The sequence below is a fragment of the Hydra vulgaris genome, chromosome 01 (genome assembly GCF_038396675.1).
Source record: "Hydra vulgaris chromosome 01, alternate assembly HydraT2T_AEP".
NCBI lineage: Eukaryota > Metazoa > Cnidaria > Hydrozoa > Anthoathecata > Hydridae > Hydra > Hydra vulgaris.
Window position 1 is genome coordinate 28,962,501 of NC_088920.1, and position 20,962 is coordinate 28,983,462.

Genomic DNA, 20,962 nt, shown 5'->3' on the forward strand with positions numbered 1-20,962 from the left:
GGAAACAAGTTAATATGATTTTCTGTACTTTGTTTAGTCATTTCAAAAACTTTTTTTTTCAATGTTTCCCCCATTTTGAAGGGGCAGGAATAACAGTTTCAAGCTTATTTTCATAATAGTATGATTTTTGCCTGCTGCTGATGTCTAATGTAGACAAATAAAACACCTTACATACACAATGTTTAACATTATCAACAAAGAAATTGTAAAAATAAGTATATTTTCTTCTTAATTTGATTACTTTATTTGTCTGAGTCTTTTTTTTTATCTAATCGTTCAGTAGTTTTACTAAAAAAGTGTTGCTTTTCAATCTGAGACATTCCCCACAGTCCACTAAATAATACTTTTCTCTAGTCTTCTGAAATTTTCACGGAACAATTAAACTTGCAAAATATATCCTTTCAAAATATCCTTGCCTCTGATATTTATGTATTCTTTTCCTGATTGCCTAAGTCGCTCTCTTTTTGACTATTTCTAGTTACAACAGTTTGCCTTACGTTTTCTCATTTTCCCACCATGCAGAGGTAATCGCAGTTGACCGGCAATTGAAGGATGTGTTAAAACGTAGGGAGTAACCATGATATTAGCTTGTTGTGGGAAAACTAAAAAAAAAAATAAGCATAAAAAAGTTATGCAATGCAAATAGGGAAAAATAATAAAAGATAATTTTTTGCACATATAAGGCGATTCATTTACATTTGAGTTTTTATTTATTTAGTATATAAAACATGTAATAATATATATATATATATATATATATATATATATATATATATATATATATACATATATATATATATATATATATATATATATATATATATATATATATATATATATATATACATATATATATATATATATATATATATATATATATATATATATATATATATATATATATATATATATATATATATATATATATATATATGTATATATAAATATACATGTATAACACATCGCTCAATAAGTCCGTAGGATAGCTAATAAAACAACAACATTTTGACATAATTTGATTTTATTCATCAACATAGTCTCCTTTTAAGGCGATACAGTCATTCCAGCGCTTCTCTAACTTTTCGATATCATGTTTGTAGAGCGATTTATCTTTTCCTTCAAAATATGCTTCAGTTTCGGCGATGACCTCCTCATTCGATCCAAATCTCTTTCCCTGGAGCATCCTTTTGAGATCTGAGAACAGCCAATAATCGCTGGGGGCCAAATCAGGCGAGTATGGTGGATGGGGCAACAATTCTAAGTGTAATTCATTCATTTTTACCATTGTTTTCATTGACTTGTGACACGGTGCATTGTCTTGATGAAAGAGAATTTCTTTCTTCTTCATGTGTGGTCGCTTTTCGTCAATTACAGCCTTCAATCGTTCCAATAATGCCATGTAATATTCGCTGTTGATCGTTTTACCTTTCTCAAGATAATCAATGAACAATATACCATGGCTATCCCAAAAAATTGAGGCCATAACCTTGCCAGCAGAAGTTTGAGCCTTTGGGCGCTTTGGGCGGCTTTCACCCGCTGGTGTCCACTCAGCCGACTGTCGATTTGACTCAGGAGTGAAATGGTGGATCCATGTTTCATCCATTGTGACGTAGCGACGCATAAAATCCTTTTTATCTCGGTGAAATAGTGCCAGACATGCTTCAGAATCATCGATTCGTTGTTGTTTTTGGTCCGGTGTTAGCAAACGCGGCACCCATTTCGAACAAAGCTTTCTCATACCCAAATGTTCGTGTAATATTGTAAACACACTGCCTTCTGATATCTTTATGGCCTCGGCAATCTCCTTCAATTTCAATTTGCGGTCGGATAAGACGATTTTATGGATTTTTTTGATGTTTTCCTCAGTAACTGCCGAATTTGGGCGACCGGAGCGTTCAGCATCATCGGTGTTTGTACGACCACGTTTAAAGTCAGCAAACCACTTTTCAACCATTTGCCTCGATGGAGAGGAGTCCGAATAACACTTATCAAGCCATTGTTTGGTCTGCACCGTGTTTTTTCCCATCAAAAAGCAATGCTTAATGAGCACACGAAATTCTGATTTTTCCATTTTTTTCAATTCACAAAAGTTGATTCAATCGTTCACACACTAACTTGGTAAATAATGGTCCGATTGTCATGAAACTTTGACAGATATCGTTTGAAGTTTGGTACTTTCTAAAAACAATACGGATTCGGTATTTGTGTTGCCATCTATGTCATCCTACGGACTTATTGAGCGATGTGTTATATATATATATATATATATATATATATATATATATATATATATATATATATATATATATATATATATATACATATACATATATATATATATATATATTTATAACAACAATTATAAATGTAATCTATAAAAAAGAGTGCTCAATGTTCTTAAAAGAATAGAGCAATAAAAAATTATTAGAAATCACATATTAATTTCAATTTTTTACACAATGTTTCGTCAATCAAGACTTTTCAGAAATCTCAGAAAAAACTTCAGAAATATATATATATATATATATATATATATATATATATATATATATATATATATATATATATATATATATATATATTTTGTATTTGTTGAATAGAGAATATATGGGCAGTATAGTATATATTAGATTCTATATAAAATGAGAATACAAAAGGCTGATAATAACCAAAAATAGTTTATAATAGTATAAAACAGTTTAGGTTGTAGGTACATAAAACTGTATACACCTGTAGTAATATAGTTTAAGTTCAAAATAAAGACACTATAATCCGAATAAATCTGTTCTATAAGGATGATCCGTACAGAATTCTGTTATCACATTTTTCTGGATCTAGTTGGTTTGCACAGTTTGAAAAGATGTGTAAAATTGCCAGATTATTCAGCCTCTGCTGTTTCATCGTCGTTCTCAGAAAAGTTTTGAGTCTTCTCATTGTTGAAAATGCTCGTTCACTAACAGCATTTGTTGCTGGAGTAACTAGAATCAGCTTGAACAATTTGACAACTTCAGAAATAGAAGATAATTGAGAAGAGGAAAACTGTGTGAGATGTGAGACAACATCACTGACATACCTTGGAATTTCATCAAACATTGTTCTGCATAGCCCAAGTTGCACATTTAGTAAGTCCGTGCCAATACCTGTGTATGTCTTCTTTATCCATGTTATGGTATCTGTGACATCTTCAGAAAGCAAAAGTTTCTTCAGCTTTTCAAGTTGTTTCTGTCCTGCTTGATCAAAACGATATTTGATAGTGTCAACAGAAGAATCAATTACATTGTAGTATAAGGCACGATAGTACTGAATAGCTGTCTCAACATAATGATATGTGGTACTACAACCATCCTCATTCCTTACTGGCATCTTCCTTTTTCTCGGAAGCTTGGGTTCCTCGAGGTCCGGGAAATCATAAGCATGTTTCTGAGTTTTTTGCCACCACAAATTGAACCACTCCTCATTTCGCATATCCATGAGTGTTTTGACAGTCAACATTGCAATGCCCTTCCTTCAGAAGCAGACATACGTGTCTGTTGAAGGGTTTAGATAAGTTATCAGTAATCATAAAAATACGTAATCATAAAAACGTATCAGTAATCATAAAAAAATAAATCATATATATAATATTTAATATTTTGATTATATAAATAGATATATACATAATCTATCAAAATATATATTCTTTTAATATAGATAGCTTGGCCTTTGGCTACCATTATATAGTCTAAATGCTAGGCATGATAGCATATAGTAGTTACCTTTTTTTTAATAGTGACATTTAAAAAATAAAACTTAGTCAATAAGTAATATAATAAATACTTCTATTATATAATTATAATATATAAAAAGAATAAAATCATTATTAGAAATATTTTGCTTTAATATTTATATATATAGGAATTTTTTATTGCCTAAGAACAATTAATTAAAATTTGATTATTCAATTCAACAAAACAATCTTGATTTATAAATAATAATTTCCATCATTAAGAAATTTCTTATTTCTAGCAAATTTTGGAATAAAAAATAGAACAACATAATCTTTTGAAATATAAATTACTTACGGGCATATTAACATATGTACCAATTTTGGAATATATCGTTATAGTTATGTTGACAAAACAAGAGACCGAATGGAATGGAAATTAACCTTATCCAATATATCAATTATAATCTCTAAAATTATAATATAAAGCGTTTCAAAAACTTACGTTTAAAAACTTCTCGTTTTTGTTCATATTTGACACAGCGCATTTTTTAAATAGATTATTTCCGTATTCGAAAATAAGCATATTTTGAATCGAATAGTTTGTACTTTTGTGTGCATGTGTGGTTTTTTCAGATAATCGGCTTTTTGGTGCTATCAAAACAATGTTACTTATCGGTAAATATCTTGTTAATCAATTGTTAAAAAATTTAACCAAGACAAGAAGACCAAAAAAAAAGTTGATAGAGATGTATATATATATATATATATATATATATATATATATATATATATATATATATATATATATATATATATATATCTATATATATATATATATCTATCTATATATATATATATATATATATATATATATATATATATATATATATATTTATTTATATATATATTTATATATATATATATATATATATATATTATATATATATATATATACAGTGTATATATATATATATATATATATATATATATATATATATATATATATATATATATGTATATATATATATATATATATATATATACAGTGTATATATATATATAAATATATATATATATATATATATATATATATATATATATATATATATATATATATATATATATATATACAGCGGTGGCTCAAAAAATTAGAGCCACCATAAAATTTCCACATTTTTAAGGTTTAGCTGCCAAAATCACCGATTTTGGCATACATTGAATTTCTAAATCAATTGGTTCATGAACATTTAGGTATTTTAGAAAAAATATATGTATATTTATATATATAAATATATATATTTATATATAATATATAGTATATATATATTTCTTTAAAAAGATATATTTTAAACAATTTTATTAACAATTTAAAAAAAAAAAGTTTTTATCAGGGGCAATAATTATTTATGGCACAACTTAAAAGGGCGCCATCATTTTTTTTCTTGGGGGTTCTGGCCCACCTGGGCCTTCCGGATTCGAGGCCCATGTATATATATATATATATATATATATATATATATATATATATATATATATATATATATATATATATATATATATATATATATATATATATATATATATAATTCCGACCTGGTTGTCAGAAAGTTTCTCCATATTTTGTTGACAAAAATTGAAAATTAAAATGCATGACCGGAATTTTTGTTTATTATTCCTTGATTGACTGCCTGCCCCAACCGATCCCTTAGTCGATGTAACAGTACTCTCTTGAGAGTCAGACTATACGATACTCGTTGTAGCAACACTCCGATGCGAGTCCGGCTATTTGTAAGTCGATGTTGCAGCACTTTGTTGCGAGTCAGGCTAATAGGTAGTCGATGTAGCAACACTTCGTGCATGATTTGCAGTAATAAAAAGAAAAATAAAAACATTGTTTATATTATTAAAAACATTCAAAATGTTTTTAAAAACATTGTGGTCAATTAGGTTTGCGTTTTTGGGTTTTTTTAATAAACGAATAATTTTTAATTAAATTAATGGTTTTAACTTTCTGACAATATAGAATTGTTGGACGAAAGTCAAAAGTAATTAAAAGTGACATACTTGTTGGCATAAGAATCATTTTTAATACCAAATGCAACAAATTGTAGAACTCGTCGGTGTAAAAGTCTAAACACGATCGCTTGGAGTGGATATGGGTCAAAAGATATCAAATTAGGACATCCTTCTTTGGAAATTTAATTTTTATACCAAAGACGAGAAAATTATTTAAAAAAAATTAATTTATAATATGTAATTAAAAGATTTCGATCAAAGCCTTTTTAAGCAAGTCGACGTCCTAAATTAATTATTTATTTTATTATTTATCATAACGTTATATTCTTATCTTTAATAATTCGATATAAAAAACGTTTTTGAAAAAATATCTTTTAATATTCATTAAAAATGACGCTTATAGTTTTGTCGAATTAGAAGACCAACAAAAAAATAAGTTTTGCATTTCTTAACTTAAGATAGACCAATTCAAAATATGAAAAAAATTCCGATTCTAAATCCAATTTTTCGTTGCGATTGTGATTCTATGCCGATTCCAATTCTTTTGCAGTTCAAATTATTTTAAATACGCTAATAATATAAATGCAATTGAAATGATGATAAAAAACGCAGTGGTAATTTAACAAATACAAGTTTTAATTGTGAAACCCACAATCTTTCTATGGGTGCAGATGGTTAAGAACGTAATAAATAATATAATAGTGATTCGCAGAATGTATTTAGCAGCATGTATGTTGTATGGAGCCTTATATTAATAAGTAAAAAATACCATTGCCATAAGTAATAGTATAAAAGATAAGATTCATAAAATGTTAAGTTTCAGTATTTACATAAGCGCTTACCGTTAGTACTAATTGTTAAAAATGGCAGGTTCTTGTTCAAAAATACGAGCATTTTTTCATCTAAAAGTAGTTTTATCAAGGCACAGCTGATGCATGCAATCTATTAAAAACTGCCTAATCATTTTCACTATTTTTATCAGAATTCTGACTGTCTGATGCATTACGCTCACTGCCCGATGAATTTAAAATCACTGTTTTTTATAGAGAATATCGCAAACAGCTATATATAGCCCATGCGCATAACAAAATTGATGTTCCATCCCGTTTAATCTTCCATATTTTTCATAACTGATGCACAGTCAGTTACACAAGAACTTATATGCTTCATTGTAGATAAATTAAATTCGGATAATTTGTTTTCAACCATATCAATAATTTTTTCAGCTGGAAGCGACCCAACTACTCGAATCATGTCCAAGTTCGAAAGCCTAGTTACAGAATGCACATTTAAATTCAAATTGCGACGACTCTTTAAAGATTTGTATTCGTCCATCAAAATAGAGAATCTTGAGCCACCTTGAATTTGCAAAGTGATTTCCTTAACGACTCCTTGTTTTGCTAGATGGTATTGACTTTTTACCAAACTCATTACATGAGAAGGGTTTTTTGGCGATATCATTCCTTTCCTTTATCAGATAAAGATTTTCTTATAAATTTGGATTTTGCAATAGCATTAATAGAAAAGCTATCTGCAGCCGTAAATTTTGAAACAATTTCTTCTCTAGATTCCTTTTTTATAAATGACGTAATTTTAGGTTGAGCATTTCTAACTTCAAAATTCGTGTCTTCGTTTGGCCTTTTTTTCGTTATTTCAATTTCGACTTCATTGTGAAGATTTTTTAAATGACGAAGAAGACCACTTGTTAAAAATACTTTACACGTTATTGTTGTTTTACAGATATTTTAAGTGGAAGATTCTTTGTTTTTTTTCTTTTGTAAAATTTTGCTATGCCTTAGATCCACTTGATATGATGTGGTATAATTATTATCCTATCAATTAAATAGATTAAAATACACTAAAATATAATTATAAAACAATATTACCTACAAAAAAATCCTGAAATAGTGTGCTAATAGTAGATTTACATAAATTATTTTAAATTAGTTGTAATTACTAAATATATATCATAAACTTCACTTACTTGGTTTTTCACTTATTTCACTTTTTACAAACTACTTTCTTTACGTAACTGATTACTTTACTTACTAACTTCCAACTTTGATGCGTAACTAATTACTTTTTTTGCACGTTCAAGTACTTGTAACTTGTCCGTGGTTATTTTATATTTTACATATCAGGGACTACCCTTTATTCATTGTAGTTTTTTGCAATTGAGATTATTTATAAGATTAGTCACCAAATTTTTGCAGTTTTGGTTTGTGTCTGACATAGATAAAATATTATTATTGAATCTGATTTACAAGATGATTGGGTTTGTTTATTTAAGCTTTATATGCTGTAAGTTACAACATATAAAATATAAATAAGTAAATCAAATCTATTTATAAATCAAATTCAATAATAATATTTTATCTATCCTAGAAACAAACCAAAACTGCAAAATATTGGTGATTTAATTGCCCACTATAATATATCTTCATAATTTTCATAGAAATTCATTACAAAGGAGCAAAGAAAGTAATTAGTACTCAAATTTTGAGTAAAAACATTTTTGATATTTTTACAAATGTTTAAAACATGTTTAAAAAAATTACCGGGACTCCCGGGAAATTTTTTTGAAATACCGGGATAACGGTATGGTTTTTTACCTCTGGGATCCCGGGAAACCCTAAATTGAGAAACCTTAATTCGAACCTCTGATAACTCAAACTTTGTCAAGTCAAGTCAAGCTATTTTGGAGCCATTTTGGAGGTTCGAGTTATTGTCATCGATGTATAATCCATATCATTGCATAATTATGTTTATTTTGTTGGCGGTTTGATGTATGTACATAGGTAATTTTCCACCCGCTTAAAAACTACCAATCTGTAAGATTGCAGACTAATTAAGCTGTCATTGATATATGAATGTTAATCATAAATTTTAATTAAAAACAAAAAACTTATTAAAAGAATAAAATAAACTAACCGTCTTGCATTGAGTATTTCTTGGCAACTAAGCTTATCAATTTTTTTGTATGTAATGGAATTTTTTGAAACATAAAGTTGTGACAATCATCATAATTTATTTTGCATCATAATATATTCTTTTAATAAAAATATATTATTTAAATAGCATTCTATAGGTCTTCGCAGGGGCCCTTTTTAACGCGGGCCCGACCTTTAGTCCGGCCCTGGGGATATTATTCGTGATTTAAAAATAAAAAACCAACGAATTATTCAACAATTTTAAATATTAAATTATAAATATTATATTATAAACATTTCAATACATATATATTATAATTATTACATTACATAATACAATTTATTTATATAATTACATAAATGATTAAAAAATATTCTTTATTATTAAAAAATTATTTGAAAAAGTTTTTTGGCTCTGTAATTAAAAAATATTTGCTTTTTATTTGTTTGACAGACTACACTCTGCGCTTAACGCTACAAAAGAAAACTTACTCAAAAACAAACCATACAGACAGACAATGATTCAGGAGGTAATATAAAAAAATTAAGCAAATAATTTTAAAAAATCTTTAGCTTTTTCTTCATACATTAGCTTAAATTTTTCTTTAGTTTTTATACGTATAACTTTTTTTTATTGTTGTTTTTTCAACTTTTATTCATTATATTGTTCATTTTTATATTCATTTTTTTTTTCTTTTTGTTTGCTTTTGTTTTTTTAATTTAATTTATATATTTGTTAAACACCCACTATATATTACAAGTAAGGTAAATAAAAAGTTTCAAAAAAAATCTCTAAGATCTAGGAATTTTATTCTCAAGAACCTCCTTGAAGAATGTTCTTTGTTCTTTTGAGTTCCAGTACTCAACTGCACATTTTAAGATTTTAAGATCCGTTTCAGGAATTATATTTTTTAAACCAGTAATTTTTATTTTTTCTTTGTGTTGCATTAGCTTCTCTATATTTAATTTATGACTATTGCACAGAGCCATGACGCTATCTACAAAAGGTCGTGGACCTGATTCGTTGTTCAACTGCAACTTAAGAATATCAAATGTCATTTTATTTTTCAACAGGCGAATAAATAAGTTTATCTTATTTTGTTGCGTAATTATAGATATATCTTCAATACAAAATAGGGGATGTATATAATTTTTACTATGTTTTGAAACGTTTAGTAGTGACTTCAGTGCAATTCTTCCTACTATATCAAGCTTTTGCAATAACAATTCTTTATGGTCGCAAAGCTCAAGACCATACGTTAGTGTTGGAACAGCTAAAGTTTTATATAACTGGACAATAGAGTTTGGGTGAACAAAACGAATTCCAGCTTGAATTAAAGACTGTATTACTGCCCGGAAATGGGATATTCGGTTATCAATGTTTAAACGATTAAGTGAGGCAATTGGTGAATATTTTGTGTCCCATATAAAGCCTAGATGAGTAAGTTTATTGTTTAGTTTTATTTTTTGGTGGTTGAGTGTTATCGTGCATTTTTTAATTTGATGTTTTCCGGTGACTAAAAACTCAGTTTTGTCAGCATTTAATTTTATGCAATTTTCTTTTGTGTAAATGTTACAGATATTAATTAGCTTTTGTAGGCCAGAGAGGGTGGAACTAAGAAGTATAATGTCATCAGCATATGCTACAACACCCGTGTAGTTTCCATTTATTGATGTTCCTACGACACTTTCATTTTGTAAAGTTTCTAAAAGGTTTTGAGTGTAAAGATTGTACAAATGAGGCGAGAGAATCGATCCCTGTCTCACTCCTTGCGTTAGATAGAATGGAGATGATTTGCACCCTAGATAAGACACAGAAGCACTACTTTCCCTATATAATGACGATATTGTATTAACAATATACAGTGGTAATTTTTTATTATTGTACAGTTTCTCAAAAAGAATGTCCCAGTTGCAGCTGTCAAAAGCTTTTTCAGCATCGAGGGAACAGAGATAAACAGGTGAGTTGTTGTTGTTGTAGTGTTTAATTGTTTCACTAATAACAAATTGGCGTGTAGGGTTGAGCTATTTTTGGTGAAACCGAATTGAAGAGGATGAGCTTCTTTTAGATCTAGACAGATTATTAGGATTATATATTCGATTAGTTTTGTGAAGATTGGAATGATGCTGATACCACGGTAGTTATTTGGATCAGTTAATGATTTTTTATAAGATTTAGCAAGTGGTATTATAAGTGATGTGGACATCGACTTTGGCGTTTGACCATGATTAAGAGGAAATGTGAAGAATTCTTTTAGCCATTCTATTAGGGCTTCACAACGCAAATATTTTAAATGTTCTGCAGAGATTCCAAATGCATCTTTGGTTTTGTTTAATTTTAGGCAAGAGATAGCCGTTCTTATAATTTCATCTGATATTATTACAAAGTCAAATTTTGTACAAGGTGGAACTTGAAAACTCGTCGCGGTATGTGTTATAGATTTAGTGTTCAACCGTTTTTCGAAACTATCGGCGAATTCTCTTGTGATTGACTCCTTGTCTTTTTTATTATTTATTGTAAATAATTTTGAGTTTGCATCAGTCTGTATATTTCTAAAAGTATTCCAGAAGTTTTTTGGATTGGTATTTTTTAACATCTCGATTTTTATGTATTTTTTGTAAAGGTTATAGTTTTGTGCTTTCTTAACAGCGTTTCGGAAATTTTTTCGTGCAATTAGGTATTGGTTAAAAATGTGCGAACTTAAATCTTTTACAAAACCCGTGTCACGCCATTTCTTAAAATGAAATGTAAGAACTTTTTTACTCCTATTTAACTCGGGAGTCCACCAAGATTTCGAATATAATGATTGTTTTTTCTCAGATAAGTGTTGGCTAAGAGCCTCAGATGCACTTTTTGTAATCAAATTATAGATTTTGATAAGTTCTTTATCGTAATTGTTATTTGTAAGGCTAAGACTTTTAATATTATCATTTACGAAATCATTATATAATTGTATAAAACGTTGATTATTCCAAGCATAATTTGGAATGCTAATTTTGTCTGTCATTTTGTGAATATTCTCTTTGAGAGATCTTCCAATGAGTTCAATTACAATTGATACTGGCAAATGATCACTCATATTCTGAGGTGAAAAGGGGGCAACAAAACAGTTGTAATAACTAAGAGAAGTATTTTTTGAGATAGCTATGTGATCAATATATGATGCATTTGGTAGTGTATTATATTGATATGTTATCTTAGGGCCGGAACCTTTAATTACGTCCACTAGTTCAAATTCACTCGATTTTATAAACTCTGATAGAGCCGCGGAGTGATTATTTTTTGTGGGACTTGATCTTTCTAGTAAATCGTATATTTCGAGAGGAAAAGATTGAAAATCACCAAATACAATTACTTCGCCGACACCCTCATAATTATTAACAAGGCCTTTAATTATATCTAATTGATTTGTGTATTCATCTAATGATGTTCGATTATTCCGCGATGAAGTTAGATAAATACCAATTATAACAATGCTAGTATTATTTTTAACAAGATTTATAGCAAGAATATGATCATCTTCATATAAAATAATGACATTTTGAAACATATGTTTCCGAACCAGAAACGCATTTCCGCCAAACGGCCGACCTTGCTCGCGATTATTTGCCTGGTGGAAGTACGAAGAGTGGGTGTTTTTGCAAATATTTTTGATTATTGAATGTTCAAGTTTTGATATCCAATGTTCGTATATAAAAGTAATATCATGGGAAGTTATCAAGGATTCAGTGTATTCAATGTTTGATTTAAGCCCATGACAATTAAAAGTACATAATTTTATGGGAAATTTATTTTTCTTTAATACGCTGTCGGAAGCCATTTTGATTTATGGAAATTTTCCTGGTTGCTGTTGTTTTTCAGATTTTGGGCTAAGTTAGAACTTAAGCGCTTTTTTCGAAATGGTTTGACTATTATATTGTTATCCCATAGAGAAGGGTTAAATACTTTGTTTTTTTCTGTGTTATTTATGGTAACTATATACGATCTGTTATACTCGTTTTCTTTATTTAAACATACCGAAAACGGGGTAATTCCTATTTCTGTCTCCATATAGATTTTAAAAAGCTCTTCATTAATATGGTTGCTTATGCCTCCAACAAAAATTTCAAGTTTACGAACAATTCTTTCGCAAGCAATGGTTTTGTTTTCCGAAATTTTTGTGCCAAAAACGGCCTCTGACCCCCTATGTTTTTTCATTATAGGCAAATTTTGAGTTTTTTGAATTGACTTACTTTTTCTACCAACTAAAATAAACTTATCATTGTTTGTTTTTGGTGATGCTAGAATAATATCCGGATTTAAATTTTTTGTTTTTTCATTGGTACTTGCGGTTGATTTTATTTGAGCTACGACATTTGCATACGTTTTTAATAATTGTGGTTGATTTTTATCGTGTGAAAATGTTTTATCCAAAGTTTGCTGAATTATACTATTTGTAACATCTGGAATAATTTTTTTATTTTTACTATGCGCAAAACAATCGAGTTTTAGTTTCGGCGTTTGACTCGGCTGAAGGATAACGGGGTCCAGTTCCAAATGTTTGTTTGTTATCTTTAATTTTTCAATAAGCTTCTTTTGAAAAACTATTTTTTCTTTTAATAGTTGGAGTTCCTCTTTTATTTCTTTAAACTCTTCTTTTCTTTCTTTGTTTTCTTTCTGTATTTCCTTTGAAATATGAATCAGCTCTTTTAATGATAAAATTAGAAATTTATCGTGTGAAGGTCGGTCGGTATTTTTTGTTGAGATGACAACTTTAGTAATTTCTTTGTGAAACTGTTTTTCACATAACGTGATTGAGAATATATAAATATCGTCAAGACATAAATTCGTTTTATACCTTTTACGAAGGTTTTTTTCGACTGGGTTTACTGGGTCTAGTGTTACATTTATCTCGTTAAACTCATCGGTACAAAATGCATCCACTATTTCAGCAAATAGCCGTTCTCAAAGAGTTCGAATTAGATTTTCCGATAATAGATTCATATTTAGTATAATTACATCTTTCGGATGCGAGCATATTTCATCAATATTCTTTAGAAAATTATCTTCAAAGGTATTTATATCACACTTCAGATTATCAAAGATGTCCTCGATTGAACGTGGTGGCATCTTGGCTTTGTAAATAAAAAGAGTATATATTCTTTCATCGATAAAAATCCATTAAAAAATTACTTTTTTTTTTACAGTTTTCTTTTCTCTTGAAACACGTCTTGCTTGTATAAAAGTTGCGGGTAAAAAAAAAAATTTTTGTTTTCCCTGTACAATCTTTGGTAATATTAACCATTCAGTCTTAAAGGTGGCTACCCACTATTTAAATAAAATCTTTAAATGAACCTTTTTATCCCCCCATCTTTAAACATTTCAATTGCATTGGAATCAAATAAGACAAAAAAAATACAAAAAATTTATAATTTTAATATTACGTCATTAATTATGCGCATAATGAACTCAAATGAAAGCATATTTTCTAACAAGGATAACTAGTTGCAGAGTTTTCCGAATTAAGTGAAACTTTTCAAAAACCTTGCTTCTTATATGAACTGTGTGCTGAATCAAAAATAAAACTGATATTTTTATTTAATTCTCTGAAATTTACAATTTAGTATAAATCCCTAAAAAATGGCCCGATTAACCCAAATTTTAATTTGAATGGGATACCATAGTATATATATTTTTGACTCAGCACATTCACCTTACTAAGTTTTATCTCTGTAAAAAATTTTAAAGAAAAATATTGAACAAAACCAAAGATATCTTTGTTAGAAGGTAGAAGATCTTTAAATCGAGAAAACGCAACGGAAAAAAAAAAATTCGAAAAAAAAAGCTACAATTTCAAATATGGTCTGATTTTAGTACTTTTGACCAATGTTTAGCTCGGGAATAACTTAACAGTGCAGATAAGAACTTGGTTAAGGTACAGTAAAAATATGGAGAAAAAGTGCATATTAGTTCTGGAGAAAAAAAGTTCCAACTGTCTCTAAGGCCGTTGCTAAGGAACTTTTGGATATTTACCCCTTTTTAAGGAACAAAATTAGGGCAAACTTATAAATTTTTCTTCCATTGTTATATATTTTATTGTTTATAAAGGTTAAAACTTCCAAAAAATAGAAAGAAAAAAATTTTTTTTTTTAGACATTTAATAGTGGGTAGCCACCTTAATTCTAAATAAAATAAACAAAATGTTTATAAACTAAACATTTAACTAATAACATGAAAATAAAAATACGTGACTAAAAATTAGAAAGAAATTTAAAAAAATGAAAAGAACTTACTTAAACTAACTCAGTTGTTATATTAGCAATAAACGTTACACCCTCGCTTCTTTTGATTGGTCCGAAGACGGAAACTCCTGATTTGAACACATATAAAATTTGTATTTTTTCTATATAGCTCCAACTATCTGCGATAGAATTCTCTTGTTCAATGATTGTTTCAGAATTTTCCATTTTTTAAAATGGTTTTTGTTTTTTTATGGTTCTATGAAAACATAAATTATATAATAGACTAAAACTTAGCAGTGTTATTTAAACAAATTAAAATAAAAAGCACACTTGTATTGGCAATCTGACTTAATACTGCCTTAGGAAGCAGTGAGAGCTTCAATTGTTAAAGTTTAACATTTTTACTATGAATAAATTCAATTTAACAATTGTTATTAAAGTTCTCTTAATTCTTTCTTTTACTCTTAATTAAGAAAAGTCTTTGAAACCAACATTCATTGTTTACTATAACTTTTATATATTATATAAACTACTTCTTAAAGCAATTCAGAAAAAGAAAAAATTATGCCAAATACACTATAAATATTACAATAATACTACTAAATTTTCCAACTACCATAAGAAACAGATTTTTAACAAACTTCTCGGGCCCAATGGCTTCAATCTTAGTTTTGATTTTCACAATCATTGTTGTTTTGATTATGTGATAATAATCAACTCTTTTTTGATTTGAGAGTGATTAATATAAAGTAAAATAATCACAAAATAGATCGATAAATTAATAAATAAAAGTACTTTTAATCCGTAAAAACATCTAATCATCCAAAACAAATTAGAGAAATGCTAACTTTCGAGAATGACCTCGATTTCGAGAATGACCTCATTGATCTTGTAAAACACATTAAGAGTAGAAAAGCACACAGATGTTTGGAAAATAAACTAAAGCAAGATATAAACAATATTCGAAAAGCTAATCTAACTTCAACGTATGCTGATAAAACATCCAATAATTACAATTTATCTAAAAATGATTTTAACCACTTGTTAAGAAATGCTATCACTTCAAACTACAAATTATCAAACTCAAAAATGATAAATAAAATAAACATAGTACATAAACGTCTTTTGAATGATCATGAAGTTTTCGATAAAGTTGACATTAATACAGCTTCCAATTGTTAAATTACTTTATAAGACTAAAAAGATAATTTTGAAAACAACCCGACTGTTCGTATATTGAATCTTGCTAAAAATGAGGTTGGTAGAATTAATAAAAATATTCTTTCTAAAATTAATACAAATTCAAGTAATATATTACAATTAAATCAATGGAAAAACACTCGAAATTTTATCAGTTGATTTAAGGCCATAAAAGATAAACACCTTTATAAAGTTTTAGTTTTTCATATTATTGACTTCTACCCTTCTATCAGTAAAACACTTCTTAAAAACTCTATCAGTTTTGCGGAACAACACCTACCATTAAATAAAGCAAACATATCATTAATTTTTCATCCAAGAAAGTCTTTGCGTTTTGATAATGATCAGGTTTGGATGAAGCAATCAAGTGGTTTATTTGATGTTTCCATGGGATCGTTTGACGGTGCAAAGGCTTTTAAGCTTGTAGGAATATTCCTTCTTTTTCAAAGTTTGAGGTTGGTTTCTACCGTGACGATGGCTTGACAGTTTTCAGTAAAAAAATTGGCCCTCAAATAGAAAAAATAAAAAAGCATATTGCCAAAATATTTTAACGCAATGACTTACGGATTTTCTACAGTGCAACATGAAAATTGTCCAACCTCGACGTAAATTTAAATCATAGTGAATGCACTTTTAAACCTTATTTCAAACCTGATAGCTCTTTAGAAAACATCTATGCTGATGCAAATCACCCACCAAGTATACTAAAAAAAATTATCACACTCGGTCGAACTTAGATCATCTGCAAATTCTCCTAAGAAAGAAAAATTTCAAAATACTATCCCTCTTTATAATGAAACTTTATTCAAGTCTGCTTATAAATGTTGTTTAACATATAATCCTAAAGCAATATCAATTCAAAAACGGAATAGAGCTCGCAACATCTTTTGGTTTAACCCTCCATTTAGCAAAAACGTTAGCACTAACTTAGGAAAATGTTTTTTGAAGCTATTTGATAAACATTTTCCTAATAATAACAAACTGCATAAAATCTTTAACAGGAACACAGTCAAAGTTAGCTGCAGTTGTATGCCAAGTGTAAAATCTTAAATTATTAATTCGCACAACAAATACGTTTTAAGCATAGGTTTTAAGCGTTAATTACGTTAAAAATATTTAATATTTAAATCTTGAAAAAAACTACATCGGTATAAATAAGACTCCTTTTAAATTAAGATATGCTAATCACATTAAATATTTTAACATCCTTAAATACAAAAATGATACTGAGCTCTCAAAGCAGGTATGGAAGTTAAATAAAGCTAATTTAGTTCCTATAGTTACTTTAGTTCTTATAGTTCTTAAAGTATACTAAGTGGAAAATTCTCAGGTGATGTAAACCATTTTTTATTTTTTTTAACATCTTTGCTTCCAACAAGGCTGCAAGCAACCACTAATTAAAGTGGGAATTTACTGGAAGTGAAAAGATGAAGATCGTAGAGCAAGATAACAATTGACGGATGGCTTAAAGGATTGCAAATTATATGAATCAGGAAAGTAAGATGAATGAAGCGCGTTCCGAAGAACTGATGTTCGAGGAAAAAAACTATATGAATAGGAGTTTTTGGAGCACTTAGGAACAGTCACAGAAAAAGGATGAGACTTTATTGAAAGACGAGTAACACGAGAATGAATTTTAGTAGATGGCACAAGAGACGTTAGCTCTTTAGAGCAGTGCCCGTTATAGTATTTGTAGAAAAGAGAAAGAGAAGCAACATTACGACAATGTGATAATGGTTGGAGGTCGGCTGCAAGAACAGGTCTAACTATGTTTACAATGCGTTTTTGTACCTTCTATAAAAGAGAAAGGACATCTTTAGAAGATCCGCCCCAGATATAGCAACAGTATTCCATACATGGCAGGATCGAGATTTATAGAGATGGAGAATAGAATCCAAAGTAAGAAAGTGTCGAGCTCGATAAAGAGATGCAACTTTAGCAGATGCTAATTTTGCAACTGATTTGATATATGGTTTCCAAGAAAGATCGAAAGTAAGAGTTAAACCTAGAAGATGAAGAGTAGATGACCAATCGAGTACATCACCGTTTATAAATATAGGAAGATCTAACTTATTGCGATAACAATTGGCTACAAAAAAATGAGTTTTATCTGTATTGAAGTTCACCAGCCACTTTGAGCCCCATGCTGTAGCAGAAGTGAGATACTTTTCAAGCTTAATTTCCCCCTCCAAGCAATCAGAGAGTGTTGGTTTTTTAACACAACAAGAAAAAAATGGTGGTATCATCAGCAAACAATGCTGCCTTAGGTGTGAGAATATCTGGAAGATCGTTAATGTAAATTAAAAAGAGTATAGGACCAAGGATAGAACCTTGAGGAACCCCTGAAGTTACAGAATAAGAAGAAGAGTGCTGTCCATTGAGGACAGCATTTATATTACAATTGGAAAAGAAGGATTCAATAATCTTAAAGATGTTGCCAGATACACCATAAGAAGAAAGCTTATGGAGAAGACCAGCATGCCAAACTTTATTAAAAGCTTTAGAAATGTCAAGAGCAATGGCCTTAACCTCTCCACCTTTACCTAATGCATGATAAAACCTACCTGTTATTACTGTTAGCAAATCAGCTGTAGAACAAGAAGATCGAAATCCATAATGATGGTCAGAAAATAAGTTATTAGATTCAAGATGAGAAATTAAGTGTTTTTTAATTAAAGTTTCAAAAACCTTGCTAATGATAGGAAGGGACGGTAGTTAGACAAATCAGATCGCTCTCCAGAATTTTTGAAGACAGGGATAACAGATGTCGCTTTCCAGCAGTCTGGAAAGCAAAATTTTGAGAGTATAGACGAAAGCTCCGAAGAACACTTTTGCAATACAATAACAGGTATGTTTTCCAGGCCACAAGTGATGATAACGTAAGTTACAATTCTTGTAAGAGTCAGACTCAGATTCAGTGTCACCGACCGTGTAAAAAAAGTTGAAATAAAACGTTAAAACCGAGGTCCGTTGAAACGTTGAAACCGCGGTCCTTGTAAAAAAATGAACCTTCAATTCTGACTAATTCTGAGAATTTAGGAAATGAAAGTGATGAAAATTTCCCGGTCTCAAAAAAAAAAGGTGGCGCATGCGCAAAAAGATCAGGTGACAAAAAAAATTTAATGAAGCGTGACCAAATGTATATAAAGCGTGAAAAAAAATGAAATGGGTTCATAACGAATGGAATCAAAAAACAAACCGTTACAACAATTTCAAACTCCAACGACCGTAGCAGTAGTTCGACCTTATAAACAAGATCCTCCGATAGATAATGGTGGTACACACGACTCGCATGGGAATCATATTCGAAATTTTGAAGTGTATTAATGCATGGAAAGTAGCGTCGATAATAACACTTTCGAGTTTATTTATTGTTATTGTAGCAGGAGGATATTTATTTGGAGCGTTACTAGGAGTTTTTATATTACTTGGAACACTGTTGGGATTTTATATTTGTACTAAAATAATAAAAAACAAAGTGTAAAAATATATATATTATAAAAATATTATTTTCCAATTCTATTAATTCCGTAAGAAATTCCACCAGAGATAGCTCCACCCAAAACAGCTTTACCAATGGTAGGTAGAAGAGCGCTAGCAAATGCTGGTATAATGGCTTTAGATGCCATTCCTAAAAGAGGTCCAAAAAGAAATTTTCCACGCATTCGTCTTGTTCTATGTCTTTTATTATGTCTTTTATTATGTCTTTTTTTATGTCTTCTTTTAAACATTTTTTTATCGCGCTATCAGTGATGATAATAACAATGGACCTAAGAATGGAAGAAATCGACCACGCATGCGTTTTCTTAAATGTCTTCTTAATCGTTTTCTACCTGCGCCTTTTAACGGAGGTAAATAAACTCTTCCTCTTCCTCTTTTTCTATGCATTACGACATGTTTGAGGACGGTTAAAGTAATTATATATTGTAAAGTCGTGTTTTTTTAACATGATCAAATTTAGTTTTTTGCATTTGTTTTTTTAAGCCTCATACCAAGGGTAAATTTTTAATTTTTCTTAAAGTGTCTTGTATTTTCTTTGTCTTTTAAATCGCTTTCTACCAGCTCCTTTTAAAGGAGGTAAATAAACTCTCCCTCTTCCTCTTTTTTTATATGATTTTTTTTTTATTTTACAAGCGGTGCAACACCCTATTTTACGCATTGCGTTGCTTTTGAAGATAATCCAAAGCGTAACCTCCTACGTTTGATTTCAAAAGGCGTTTAGCAAAATTTTTCACTTTGGTAATAAATTTTCCTTTCCCTCTACGAGTTTTATGATGTCGACGACGGTGACCTCTTGTACGTCTGCGAGCCATGAACGCGACAAATAAAAAAAAACAACTAGATTTAAGAAAAATTTTTTAGAAATAAATAGCCGTTTACTTATAAAATAATAAATACAAATAGGGTTTGTTTAATAAAATGACAAATGTTTTTCATAACAAATTAAGACGATTTAAATTTGGTAGGAATATAGGTGACTTGAGTGTCGTTTCCTGAACCTTGTTCTATAACTTGAGCTTGATATTGCATAAATATAACAAGTACACCTTTAAATTGTTCTGTAAATTGCACATTGATTTGAAACGAATTATTTCCAGCAATAGTAGCAGGAGGTTTATCGTTGATAAAATTAAAATCGCTAGTGCTATCGATGACTAAAGGTTCTGTAGTGTTAGTAGTACTAAAATAGAGTTTAGGAGTTCTTAAAAAGCTATCATCGTCTGCAGTATAAAAATCTGCAATATTGTTAATATTAAAAGTAGAGGGTGTATTTCCTTTAAACAAGGAAACATAACTTTTCCAAAGGAACAATTGATCGTCTTGCTTTGTCAAATCGTATTCAGTAGTATCACCTGCTGAATTAACATATGTTCTTCTGTAATTATAA

At 29.3% G+C, this 20,962-nt stretch overlaps 1 long non-coding RNA gene across 3 annotated transcripts in view; it reads left to right on the forward strand.

Annotated features, from left to right (window-relative positions):
* LOC136075271 (uncharacterized) overlaps positions 1-20,962 on the forward strand; it is a 71,857-nt gene that overhangs the window by 4,242 nt on the left and 46,653 nt on the right. The window contains exons 2-3 of one of the 3 annotated variants that reach the window (XR_010635788.1): positions 9,107-9,182; positions 9,829-10,093. This is a non-coding gene — a long non-coding RNA (uncharacterized LOC136075271). The remainder of the gene's footprint in view (positions 1-9,106; positions 9,183-9,828; positions 10,094-20,962) is intronic. The other 2 variants (XR_010635789.1, XR_010635790.1) reach the window with 2 other exon arrangements.